The sequence below is a fragment of the Bubalus bubalis genome, chromosome 8, assembly GCF_019923935.1.
Source record: "Bubalus bubalis isolate 160015118507 breed Murrah chromosome 8, NDDB_SH_1, whole genome shotgun sequence".
Taxonomy (NCBI): domain Eukaryota; kingdom Metazoa; phylum Chordata; class Mammalia; order Artiodactyla; family Bovidae; genus Bubalus; species Bubalus bubalis.
In genome coordinates, this window is record NC_059164.1 from 68,096,745 (window position 1) to 68,108,947 (window position 12,203).

At 40.8% G+C, this 12,203-nt stretch overlaps 1 protein-coding gene and 1 non-coding gene across 2 annotated transcripts in view; both read left to right on the forward strand.

Moving 5' to 3' along the window:
• Positions 1–12,203, forward strand: part of HIBADH (3-hydroxyisobutyrate dehydrogenase) — a 109,901-nt gene that overhangs the window by 12,344 nt on the left and 85,354 nt on the right. The gene's annotated exons all lie outside the window — the stretch shown is intronic.
• On the forward strand, positions 5,378–5,448 carry LOC112586690. Its single transcript, XR_003111183.1, has one exon. It is a non-coding gene; the product is annotated as a small nucleolar RNA SNORD56 (small nucleolar RNA).

Consider the following 12,203-nt stretch of genomic DNA (forward strand, 5'->3'; position numbering starts at 1 on the left):
CTATGTGTCAGGTCTCTTACTAAATATTTTGTACATATTATCTAATTTTATCTTCACAACAGAAGTATTTTCAGGAAACTGATGCTTGGAGAAGTTAAATAACATCCCCAAGGTTACACGGTGAGTAAATGGCAAGAGCCAGGATCTGAACAAAGGTCTGTCTTTGACTTTGGAGTTAGTCACTAACTAATGAAATTTATGTATGAGACATTTTTAAGTGTATTTTTGGTGTCTTCCTTGATGATTCTGAAATAAGCACCTGTTAACCTGTCTACAACCTAGACTACTAGACAATAAAATGCCTAGATTTCTTTTGGATTAGATGATGTCAGGGCAGTAATGATTATATACCACACCCTACTTAATTGTGTTGTTCTGCACCCATGAAATTTGTTGGAAGTAAATAATAGTTATCTATTAGAATAGATAATATAGTTAGTGAGTATACAGTAGGTTGAACAGGAGCCCCCCCAAAGAAGTAACCTAGAAAACTCTTAAAAGAAAACCTGAGGGTAAATCTTTATGACACTGGATTTGGCAAAGGACTTTTAGGTATGATACCCAAGATCATGAGCAACAGAATAATAAAAAAAAAAAAAACTTCATCAAAATTAAAACCTTTTGTGCTCCAAAGAACACCAGCAAGAAAGTGAAAAGATAACCCACAGAATGGGATTAAATATCTGCAAATCATATATCAAGAAATACCTGGAGTAACAGGCAAATTTTGGCCTTGGAGTACAGAATGAAGCAGGGCGAAGGCTAATAGAGTTTTGCCACGAGAATGCACTGGTTATAGCAAACACCATCTTCCAACAATACAAGAGAAGACTATACGCATGGACATCACCAGATGGTCAATACCAAAATCAAGATTGATTATATTCTTTGCAGCCAAAGATGGAGAAGCTCTATACAGCCAGCAAAAACAAGACCAGGAGCTCACTGTGGCTCAGATCATGAACCCCTTATTGCCAAATTCAGACTTAAAGAAAGTAGGGAAAACCACTAGACCATTCAGGTATGACCTGAATCAAATCCCTTATGATTATACAGTGGAAGTGACAAATAGATTACAGGGATTAGATCTGATAGACAGAGTGCCTGAAGAACTATGGACGGAGGTTCGTGACATTGTACAGGAGGCAGTGATCAAGACCATCCGCCAAAAAAAGAAATGCAAAATGGCTGTCTGAGGAGGCCTTACAAATAGTTGTGAAAAGAAGAGAAGCGAAAGGCAAAGGAGAAAAGGAAAGATATACCCATTTGAATGCAGAGTTCCAAAGAACAGCAAGGAGAGATAAGAAAGCCTTCCTCAGTGATCAGTGCAAAGAAATAGAGGAAAACAATAGAATAGGAAAGACTAGAGATCTCTTCAAGAAAATTAGAGATACCAAGAGAACTTTTCATGCCAAGATGGGTTCAATAAAGGACAGAAATGGTCCTTTATTTGGTATTTATATGGTTATAGACCTAACAGAAGCAGAAGATATTAAGAAGAGGTGGCAAGAATACACAGAACTGTACAAAAAAGATCTTCATGACCCAGATAATCACGATGGCATGATCACTCACCTAGAGCCAGACATCCTGGAATGTGAAGTCAAGTGGGCCTTAGGAAGCATCACTACGAACAAAGCTAGTGTAGGTGATGGAATTCCAGTTGAGGTATTTCAAATCCTAAAAGATGATGCTGTGAAAGTGCTGCACTCAATATGCCAGCAAATTTGGAAAACTCAGCAGTAGCCACAGGACTGGAAAAGGTCAGTTTTCATTCCAATCCCAAAGAAAGGCCATGCCAAAAAATGTTCAAACTAACGCAGAAATGCACTCATCTCACAGCACTAGTAAAATAATGCTCTAAATTCTCCAAGCCAGGCTTCAACAGTATGTGAACCGTGAACTTCCAGATGTTTAAGCCGGATTTAGAAAAGGCAGAGGAACCAGAGATCAAATTGTCAACATCTGTTGGACCATCAAAAAAGCAAGAGAGTTCCTGTAAAACATCTGTTTCTGCTTTGTTGACTATGCCAAAGCCTTTGTGTGGATCACAACAAACTGTGGAAAATTCTTCAAGAGATGGGAATACCATTCCACCTGACCTGGCTCATGAGAAATCTGTATGTAGGTCAAGAAGCAACAGTTAGAACTGGACATGGAACAACAGACTGGTTCTAAATCAGGAAATGAGTACATCAAGGCTGTATATTGTCACCCTGCTTATTTAACGTCTATGCAGGGTACATCATACGAAATGCTGGACTGGATAAAGCACAAGCTGGAATCAAGATTGCCAGGAGAAATATTGATAACCTCAGATACGCAAATGACACCACCCTTATAGTAGAAAGGGAAGAAGAACTAAAGAGCCTCTTGATGAAAATGAAAGAGGAGAGTGAAAAAGTTGGCTTAAAACTCAACATTCAGAAAACTAAGATCAAGGCATCTGGTCCCATCACTTCATGGCAAATAAATGGGGAAACAGTGGAAACAGTGGCTCCAGAATCATTGCAGATGGTGACTGCAGCCATGAAATTAAAAGACTCTTGCTCCTTGGAATAAAAGCTATGACCAACCTAGACAGCATATTAAAAAGCAGAGACATTACTTGGCCAACAAAGGTCCGTCTAGTCAAGCCTGTGGTTTTTCCAGTAGTCGTGTATGGATGTGAGAGTTGGACTGTGAAGAAAGCTGAGCACTGAAGAATTGATGCTTTTGAACTATGGTGTTGGAGAAGACTCTTGAGAGTCTCTTGGACTGCAAGGAGATCAAACCAGTCAATCGTAAAGGAAATCAGTCCTGAATAGTCATTGGAGGGACTGATGATGAAGCTGAAACTCCAGTACTTTGGCCACCTGATGCAAAGAACTGACTCATTTGAAAAGACCCTGATGCTGGGAAAGATTGAATGCAGGAGGAGAAGGGGACGACAGAGGATGAGTTGGTTGGATGGCATCACCGACTCAATGGAGTTGAGTTTGAGTAAACTCTGGTAGTTAGTGATGGATGGGGAGGCCTGGCATGATGCAGTCCATGGGGTTGCAAAGAGTCATACACTACTGATCGACTGAACTGAACTGAAATCATGTATCTGATAAGGACTTGTATCTAGCATGTGTAAAGAAGCCGTGCAACTCAAACAGAAAGACAAGTGACTTAATTAAGTAGGCAACGGATATGAATAGACATTTCCGCAAAGAAGGTATTCAGACAGGCAATAAACACATGAAAAGATGCCAGTATCTTTCATCCTTAGAGAAATGCAGTCAGAATCACAATGAGATTTCCACCCCCTAGGTTGGCTAGAATCACAAAATCAGATGACAAGTGTAAACAAACTGAATTATCACACACTGCTGATGAGAATGTAATTCTACTCCTAGGTATATATGAAAGAGAATGAAAACACATGCCCACACAGGAACTTGTAGATGAGTGGCAACATTATTCATTATAGCCAAAAGACAGAAACAACCTAGATGTCCCATCAGTGATAAGAAAAATGTGGTATATGCATACGATGGTATATTATTCCACCATAAATAAGAATGAGGCAGTGACACATGAAAATCCAGAACAGAGAAATCAAAGTGGATTTGTGGTTGCTTGACTGAGTGACTTCACTTTCACTTTTCACTTTCATGCATTGGAGGAGGAAATGGCAACCCACTCCAGTGTTCTTGCCTGGAGAATCCCAGGGACGGCGGGGCCTTGTAGGCTGCCGTCTATGGGGTTGCACAGAGTCGGACACAACTGAAGCGACTTAGCGGCAGCAGCAGCAGTGCTGGGTGGGAAAGAGGGAGGCAGGCACAAGAGAGAGATAGCTAATGGATATGGGATTTTTTTCTTGAAGTGATACAAAGTTCTAAAATTATGATGGTTGCACATATCTGAAAATACCCTGAAAACCATCAAATTATATACTTTATGTGGGCAAATTATATATCACAATAAAGTTATTGGAAAAAAAAGATAAATGTCCACATTCTAACCCCAGTACTTGTGACAGTGACCTTAATTGGAAATAAGGTCTTTGCAGATGCAATTAGGTTGTGTATCTTGAGATGAGGTCCTCCTGGACTTTGCATGGGCCCTAAAGGCAGTGATGAGCATCCTTACAGAGAGACATAAGGGCAGGCTATGGCAGGTCCTTGCTGACTTCAGAGTTAATGCTGCAGCAAGCCAGGGAGCAGCCGGGGCTACCAGAAGCTAGGAGAGGCAGAGGAGGCTCTTCCTGTGGAGATAGCATGGTGGTGCCTACACCTTGATTTCGTCCTTCTGGCCTCCAGAGCTGTGAGAATAAGGTTCTGTGTTTTAAGCCACCACGCTGTTGGGAACTTGTTGTGGCAGCCACAGGAAACCAATACTGCAAGAGTTTTGGGAACCTGGAACATGACTTTACCACTTAGTGTCTGCAATCCCAGGAGAGATATTTAGTGTCTATATCTCTGTTTCCTCCTAAGAATAATAATAACAACCTTTCTCAGAGAGTTAGTATGAGGATTACATGAATTCGTATTTGTAAAAAGCTTAAAGTCATGCTTGGCATGGTAAATACTATGTGTGTTAGGTCTAAGTTAGTTCCTAGAAGTCTTTGTTTCCCCTCTGCTGTGCAGAGCTGTAATTCCTTTTTTAATGCTCTCTATTCACGTGACAGTGTCAGAGTCTCTTCTTTGTGAAGAGAAGTTACTTTGATCACTGCAGATTAAGGCTACCTTAGACTCTCCTAGCAAAACAAGGGAGCAGGCAATGGCAACCCACTCCAGTACTCTTGCCTGAAAAATCCCATGGATGGAGGAGCCTGGTAGGCTGCAGTCCATGGGGTCACAAAGAGTCAGACACGATGGAGTGACTTCACTTTCACTTTTCACTTTCATGCACTGGAGAAGGAAATGGCAACCCATTCCAGTGTTCTTGCCTGGAGAATCCCAGGGACGGGGGAGCCTGGTGGGCTGCCGTCTGTGGGGTCGCGCAGAGTCGGACACGACTTAAGCGACTTAGCAGTAGCAGCAGCAGCAAAACAAGGGATAGGACCTTCATTTATTTGCTGCTTTGATTGATGTTTCTTGAGTGCTTTTTTTGTGCTGGGTATGGGTATTATAGCCTAGAACAAAATAGTTGCAGTTTTGCCTTTGGGGACCAGCAGGAGGTATTAGATAATCAGATCACACAAATATGTGATTCCAAATTTTGATGTCAAAAGAAAAAGTAGCGTCTCCTCAGTTTTCAGCAAAAAACCTGTATTACATTGGTTTAGAGGGCAGTTAGGGCTGTTTGCTGAAGACTAGCAGTGTAGGCAGATAGCGCAAGAACAAGCAGGATTTATCCAGATGAATAATGGAGACAAAGGAGCAGTTTTCTTTAAAAGTGGAGGGCTCTACAATGATGGCAGTATTTTTTGTCAACAGCAGTTCACCTAGTGAGTGTTGATACTTTGGGTCTGAGTAAAGCTGAGGGTAGAGGGGAAAAAAATAATAAATAAAAGTGGAAGGCTCCCTCTCTAGTTTCTAGAGATTTCTACATTAGGTCAACAAATAGAGATTGAGTACCAGTATGACTCAATTCTCAAGTCCTTCTTTGGAAGGACTGATGTTGAAGCTGAAACTCCAATACTTTGGCCACCTGATGCAAAGAGTTGACTCATTTGAAAAGACCCTGATGCTGGGAAAGATTAAGAGTGGGAGGAGAAGGGGACAACAGAGGATGAGATGGTTGGATGGCATCACTGACTCAATGGACATGAGTTTGAGTGAACTCTGGGAGTTGGTGATGGACAGGGAGGCCTGGCCTGCTGCAGTCCATGGGGTTGCAAAGAGTTGGACACGACTGAGCGACTGAACTGAACTGAACCAGTATGTCTAGCAGAGCACCTAGTGCTGTGGAGAATAAAACAGGTTGAATGTGGCAATGTTTTAGATATGTCGTAGATAGCCAGACTAAAATTGGGAGGGAGTTTCTATTAAAAATTGCATTTTGACAATAATAAAGTGCTGAAGCAGGTTTTGAGGGGAAAAATAATAAGTAACTGTTAAGAGCCATTTCATTTCTCATAGAAAACTACATAAATATTGCTTTTAAGGTTTGCTGACCTGCAAATAGAAATGCTGTAGTCTGAAATGAAAGTCATGTAGACAAGGTCTCTCGGACTCCTGAATAGAAATCAGAGGGTTCTAGGCACAGGCTCAGTCATTAGATTTCCCTTCTTTCCGTCTTCCTTGAGACACTGAAGTGGGTATGAGGAAGGAAAGACGTTGGGTTCTGGGTAGCTGCCCCTCCCAGAGTAGTGAATAGTGAAGACATGTCCTAGCTTCGTGCCTGCAGCTCCCACCCCTGACCACTGCACGCGGTGGGAAAGGCTCTGTGGATGCTTCAGTCTAAGGTGGCAAGCCTGGAAGGCAGGCTCCTCTTTTCCCACATTCTATCTCTGCTTCCCCTCAGAGTCTTGACTCTAAGGAGTCCTGTGTGTATTGATTGTAACAGCAGTGGAGGGCTGGGGGACGTGAAATTTAGATGAATGAAGGGAGAGGGGTGAAAAGTAAAAAAGCTTTGGGCCTGAGGGGGAATATTCTGTCGTAAATATCATAAAATGAAAACATTTGTTGATAAATGATTTATGCTGGCAGCTTAAAAACCATTTTGAACAGTGGCAGTGTCATTCAAACAAGTGTGATTTCTTAAGAGTCCTACTTTAAAAGATAGTGTTAATTTGGATGCATGACATCTGATATGTTAAAATGTCAGTATTATTTCATAGCTATATTTAGTTTTAAATGTTTGATAAAGGGAAAAGTGAGTTTCATTTTACCACTAAAAGATGAAGATAAGACTTGGGATTAGATGGGAAAATACAGGTGAAAACCTTGAAACCTCTGGCTATTGTCCACAGTAGTACAATGGATGGATTAAGAATTCAAAAATTCAGAGTATATTTGAGTTGGTGCTTACATTTTAAGGACAGATGTCCCTTTCTTCCCTTAATGTTACTATCTCAAGGGAAGTCCATGAAATGGCAGCCAAAGGAAACATAATTTTTTTCCCTCAAAGTTTGTGGAAAGCATGGCTAGTTGATTTCTAATGTCAACTGTGCTTTCAGTAGGAAATTTGCGGGAAGAGAAAGTACCAAACTAGACATATCTGGAGGATCAAAAAGCAATCACCTGGTTTTAAAGATCTTTGAACATCTTGAAGAAGTGCTGCTTCAATTTTTAAAAAGCAAAAACTGAGAATTTGTTGTTTCATGTAACTGAAGAGTTGGGGAGTGGTCTGAACCTAAGCATAGTTGAATCTTGGGTACAGATGTAAGCAGATTCATTTCTGTCTGTGTCTTGGCTCCCCTTTCCACAGGCCAGTCCCTCCCTCCCCTCAAGGTGCAAGGTGGCTGCCTGTAGCTCCAGGTGCAGAAGTGCTTTGGATGTGACCACCCTGGAGGGTTTCCTTCCAGCTGTACCTAGTAGTAAAAAACGCTACTGGGTTATGAAGGAAATTTGTACCTTTACATGTTAACGAATTGGGACATTTACAACTGGTTTAATATGTTATTTGTGGTCATTCCCATTAAAAAAAAAACAACAAAAAACCTATGCCTTCCTCTTGCAGTAACCCTTTGTTATGTCTTTATTTCTGTTGGAAACTCAGGTTTAACCTGGGCTTCCCTGGTGGCTCAGCTGATAAAGAATCAGCCTGAAGTGCAGGAGACCCGGTTTTGATCTCTGGGTTGGGAAGATCCCCTGGAGGAGGAAATGGCAACCCACTCTAGTATTCTTGCCTGGGAAATCCCATGGACAGAGGAGCCTGACGGGCTACAGGTTTAACCCTGAATGCATCTTTGCAACTTATAGCATCTATTATAAGAATGTAACCCTGGTAATCGTCAGCCCTTTGGGTTTTAGAAATTATGAGTCAATAAATGGTGAATGTAGTGGTTTAAAAGCACAAACCTAGGAACTTGACTGACTGGTCTCAAATCTCAGCTCTGAGTGACTTTACACAGATTAATGTCTTTCTATCAATACTTAAAGTGTCTCATAAAATGTCAATAGTAATAGTACCTTCGTTTTAGTTCTAGGAAACCTGGCACATGGAAAGTGCTATTATTGCTGCCCCTGCTATTACTACTGATATGGTTGTTGCTTTAGTATCTATACTGTGTTTCTCCCAAATCTTCATCTCCAATATCACACATAGAAGTGCACCACTGTCTTGACTGAGTCACTGAGTCCAGAGTTGCTTGGAAGAGAATTTAGACATGTTTTTAAGTCAAAGAATGATGATAAAAGTTAAAACCAAATTAGGAGACAAAGAGGAATTTGACCGCATCCCTGCTTAAAAATATATTCTGCAGAGTGCCTTGTGTCCTGGACACAGAAGATAGCAGTTTCTCTTTTTAAGCATTAGTATCAGGGGCATGTGACTTGTGCTTTATTTTCATTGTCTAGGAATTTCCTTGGAGATGCCTCTGATTAGTACCAAAAGTCTTGAGACTTATGCAACCATTTCTGTGTGAGTTTTTCGGTTGAATGAAGCTTAATTGGATTCTCTCTAAAAACTTGGAAGCCATCTTGTTGTTCCTAGATTATAAGGCTGAACATGTTTGGTTAAGAAAGTCTCTTGGGATCTAATCTGGCATCCACTCAGGTCTCGTTAAATGGGAACTTTAAAAGCCTCTTGCTGAGTGGGCTTCATCATTGTTGACCAGATGTTTCAAGATGTAGGCACAAACCATTTCAGTCAATTTTTTTAAGGGTGGTGCAATGTTGAAGCAACAATATGCTTTTCTACTTGGAAAGATGAAAATACACAGAGTGGCATGTTTAACCAAGGTCATGTTCATCTTGTTTCTTTGCAAATATCTCTGTCCCACTTAGTTTATTTGGAAGCAGTGCTAAGAGCTTGACTTATGTGACTGTTTTGTCTAGAAAAGACAGCGAGATTTTTCTCTTTATGTAAAATTGCTAGGTTAATTGTTGTCTCCTTCCACTGATAATGTAAAAGTAATGTAATATGTAATGTAATGTAAAATATAATGTAAAAAGGAAAGTAATATAACTGTAGAAAAAATCCACAGTTACTTCAGATTACTGTGGACCCTGATGCCCGTCATCCCCCGCCCCCCCCACCCAGCAAAGCAGATTTTGTCTTCCATCTGTCCAGTCATCTATTCTTTATATTGTACACCTGCCCTTGTACTTACTAGCATATGGATGAAACTGATTGCAGAAATGCTTAAAAACTAGATAGCCTGAAGGGAACCAATCTCCTGTAATCAAAATTGAGATAATGGAAAAATTGTTGTTGTTTAGTTGCTAAGCTGTGTTTGTTTTGTGACCCCCATGGACTGTAGCCCACCAGGCTTCTCTGTCCATGGGATTTCCCAGGCAAGAATACTGGAGTGAGTTGCCCTTTAGTAAGGTCATCTTAATTCACAGTGGTGTAAGGAGGCAGTTGAAACTGTCAAGAATTTCTGGAATGGGCATGACAGAGCAAAGCCATGGTCCAGAGTCAGCCAGATCAGTGACCACCCACACGTGTGGGGGTGCAGAAGAGTCCTGAGTCGCTGCAGATGCTTCCTGTCCTATCAGTCCTTTTTCACAGAGGCAATACCTTCCTAGCATTTAAATTTACTCAATGTGAAAAAGTTTCCTTGCCAGAGTTGTCTTTCTCCTTTGGAGGTAGAAACCCTTAAAGATAACCTGAGTCAGTTTTCCTATTTTATAGGTTCAAAAACTGAAGTCAGAGAGGTTAAGTGATTTGCACAAAAGCACACATGACTTAGTGGCTGAGCTATAACTAAACCAGGGTCTCTGCCTTCTAAATTAGTGTTCCTTTCACTGATCCATGCTGTCTGTCTGTGCTTATCCATTCAATTAGCAAATGTAATTGAAGGGACTCTAATTAGTTTGGCTCCTAAAGGCTTTTGTGGTTAGTGTCGGATTGGCAATAAGGTTGTTTTTTTCCTGCCAGCTTTTGAGTCGTGGCCAGATTTTGTTAGTCAATTATTTGAGAGTCTTGAAGTCATCACATGGAAGGCAAGATGATTTGAATAACTGGACACACATGTCTGTCTTATCTGTCTAATAAACATGCCTTTTCTGTAGTGCAAATTAGAGACTGTTATAATGTACTGAATGTATATAGTCATTAGATATGGAGCAGTTGTGGCCAGTAGAGTGGTGACATTCCAGCTATCACTATCATTGTGTGTTTTTTCCGGACCTGTGAGCTTTGACACTACTTTCCTTTATAATTGAGGGGTTAGCAGTACTCTGGCAACCCAAGCATCCCAAGAAGCAGATGCTAAGGATGCAGGGGGCTGATTGGCCACCCCATGCACTTGGCAGTTGTATGAATTGGCAATGCCAATTCGTGAACATGAGAGGCTTGGAGGTGTGAAGTATTCCTAGATTTGTGAGCTAATCGTCAGGGTCCCTGAAGGCACGTCTCAAGGAGCTATCTAGATGGAATTGAATTTCCTTCAGTGGAAGAGACTCAATTCCTAAGAGAAAGTTTGAAGTTGACTCTTAGACCTCAGGGCTGAGGTCTTAGAATACAGGCCCGGAAAGATCAAGCGAGATGGAGCTGCGATAGAAGGAAAGGCCACTGAAAGGTACGTCAGCATTTTGTCTGTGTTTATGACTTCATTTAAGTTGGGTGAATGGGTGGGGCTCTCTCCATGTAACCCATATTCTTGACACAGTCCAGAAGTAGGGGATTACAGCTCCTACAACCTTTCTTTTTCTTATCTTCTCATCTTACTGAACTTTTTTTTTTGCTTGAATAAACTTGAATTGTTTGCCAGGAAATAGTTGCCTCTTTTCAAATCTCAGTATTTGTTTGAGTGTAGGAAAGGTTTTCACCTAACTTAAGTATTTCTTTGTCGTTGGATGGAAAAAAATGTTTTTTCTGGAATGATTTGTGGCAGATCCCTACTATATATCAAAATATACATGTTGTTGAATGTGCTGCATTGTAGACTAGAAAATACTGTCTTGCCTTTAGAATAAGAGAGACTATCTTTTTTCTTTTCTTTTGGTTTTTAGAGTCTGTGGTGTTTCACTTAATGTTAACACACAAAGTGACAGGACACTTGATTGTCTGAAATTTTGAAGTACAACATAGGAAATTCTGTTAAAACTTCCTTTATGTAGACTTTGATTTAGAAGCTGATAATCTCTTATGGAAAATTGAAATGTAACTGCTTCTAGTTCATAATATTTAGATTGCACACTGTGTTTGGCTTCACACTCTTTCATCAGCTGTACATCAAAGACAAAAAGAAAACATTTTGTATACTTCCACTGCATGAAAAACAGTCATTCCCATTCCCAAGATGCTTATGTGCCAGTTCACATTTCCTTGTAGAAAATACGTTTGTTTCTAATGCGTAAGTAAATCATCCTATGGAGAAATCTTTGATTATCCTCTTGATAATCCTTTGTCTTTTTTTTTAAGAGGAAAAAAAGCTTTGGACAGGAACTTTTATGACAGGGTGATGGATTCTTTCTGTTAAAGCGGAGTTTTACTCAAGAAATGATTTCCTGGTCTCTTTTGGCCTCTTTGGTGGCTGACCAAATTGGTCAGGTGTATCATGGTGTATGTATGTGAGAGAGCAGAGGATGTGGGGGATGTGAGTGAGGGCAGAGACACCCACGCTTGTATGCACGTATGTTCAGAGGATGGGACAGAACAGCTTTCCTGTGTGGTATGTTCATGGTCGTTGTTAAAGCAGAAGTCAGGGTTGCAGAGAGGGCGTACCTTGATGCCTGTTGGCTTGTCTTCCTTGTAAATGTGGTTTCCACAGGAGTCCTGGCAGCTCACGCTCTCAGACTTTCATGGTGGTCTCAGTCAGTGCAGTGCATGCTTGTCCTTGTTCTGACTTTAATGAAAGGCTTAATTTTTTTTTTTTTTCTCTTGAAAATAGAGGCTGGAAGATAGTGGTAATGGGGGCTTGAGAATTTTCTTGGGGATTTTGCTGCTCATGAAATAACTGGTGAATCCTGTACTTCAGCTACCAGCTCTGTTATACTAGAATGTTTTTCTTAGAGCATCTACCAAGAAGTATGCTGTTTTAAGAGTTGGAGGAATCCATGAGAAGTGTGTCTGTTCCCAGGACTGTAGGATTTTGCCCTTTTCCCCCTCAACTCACTTCACACTTTTAAAAGTAAACAGTGGATGTGATTCCATAGAAACTGCATCTGTATGTGTGT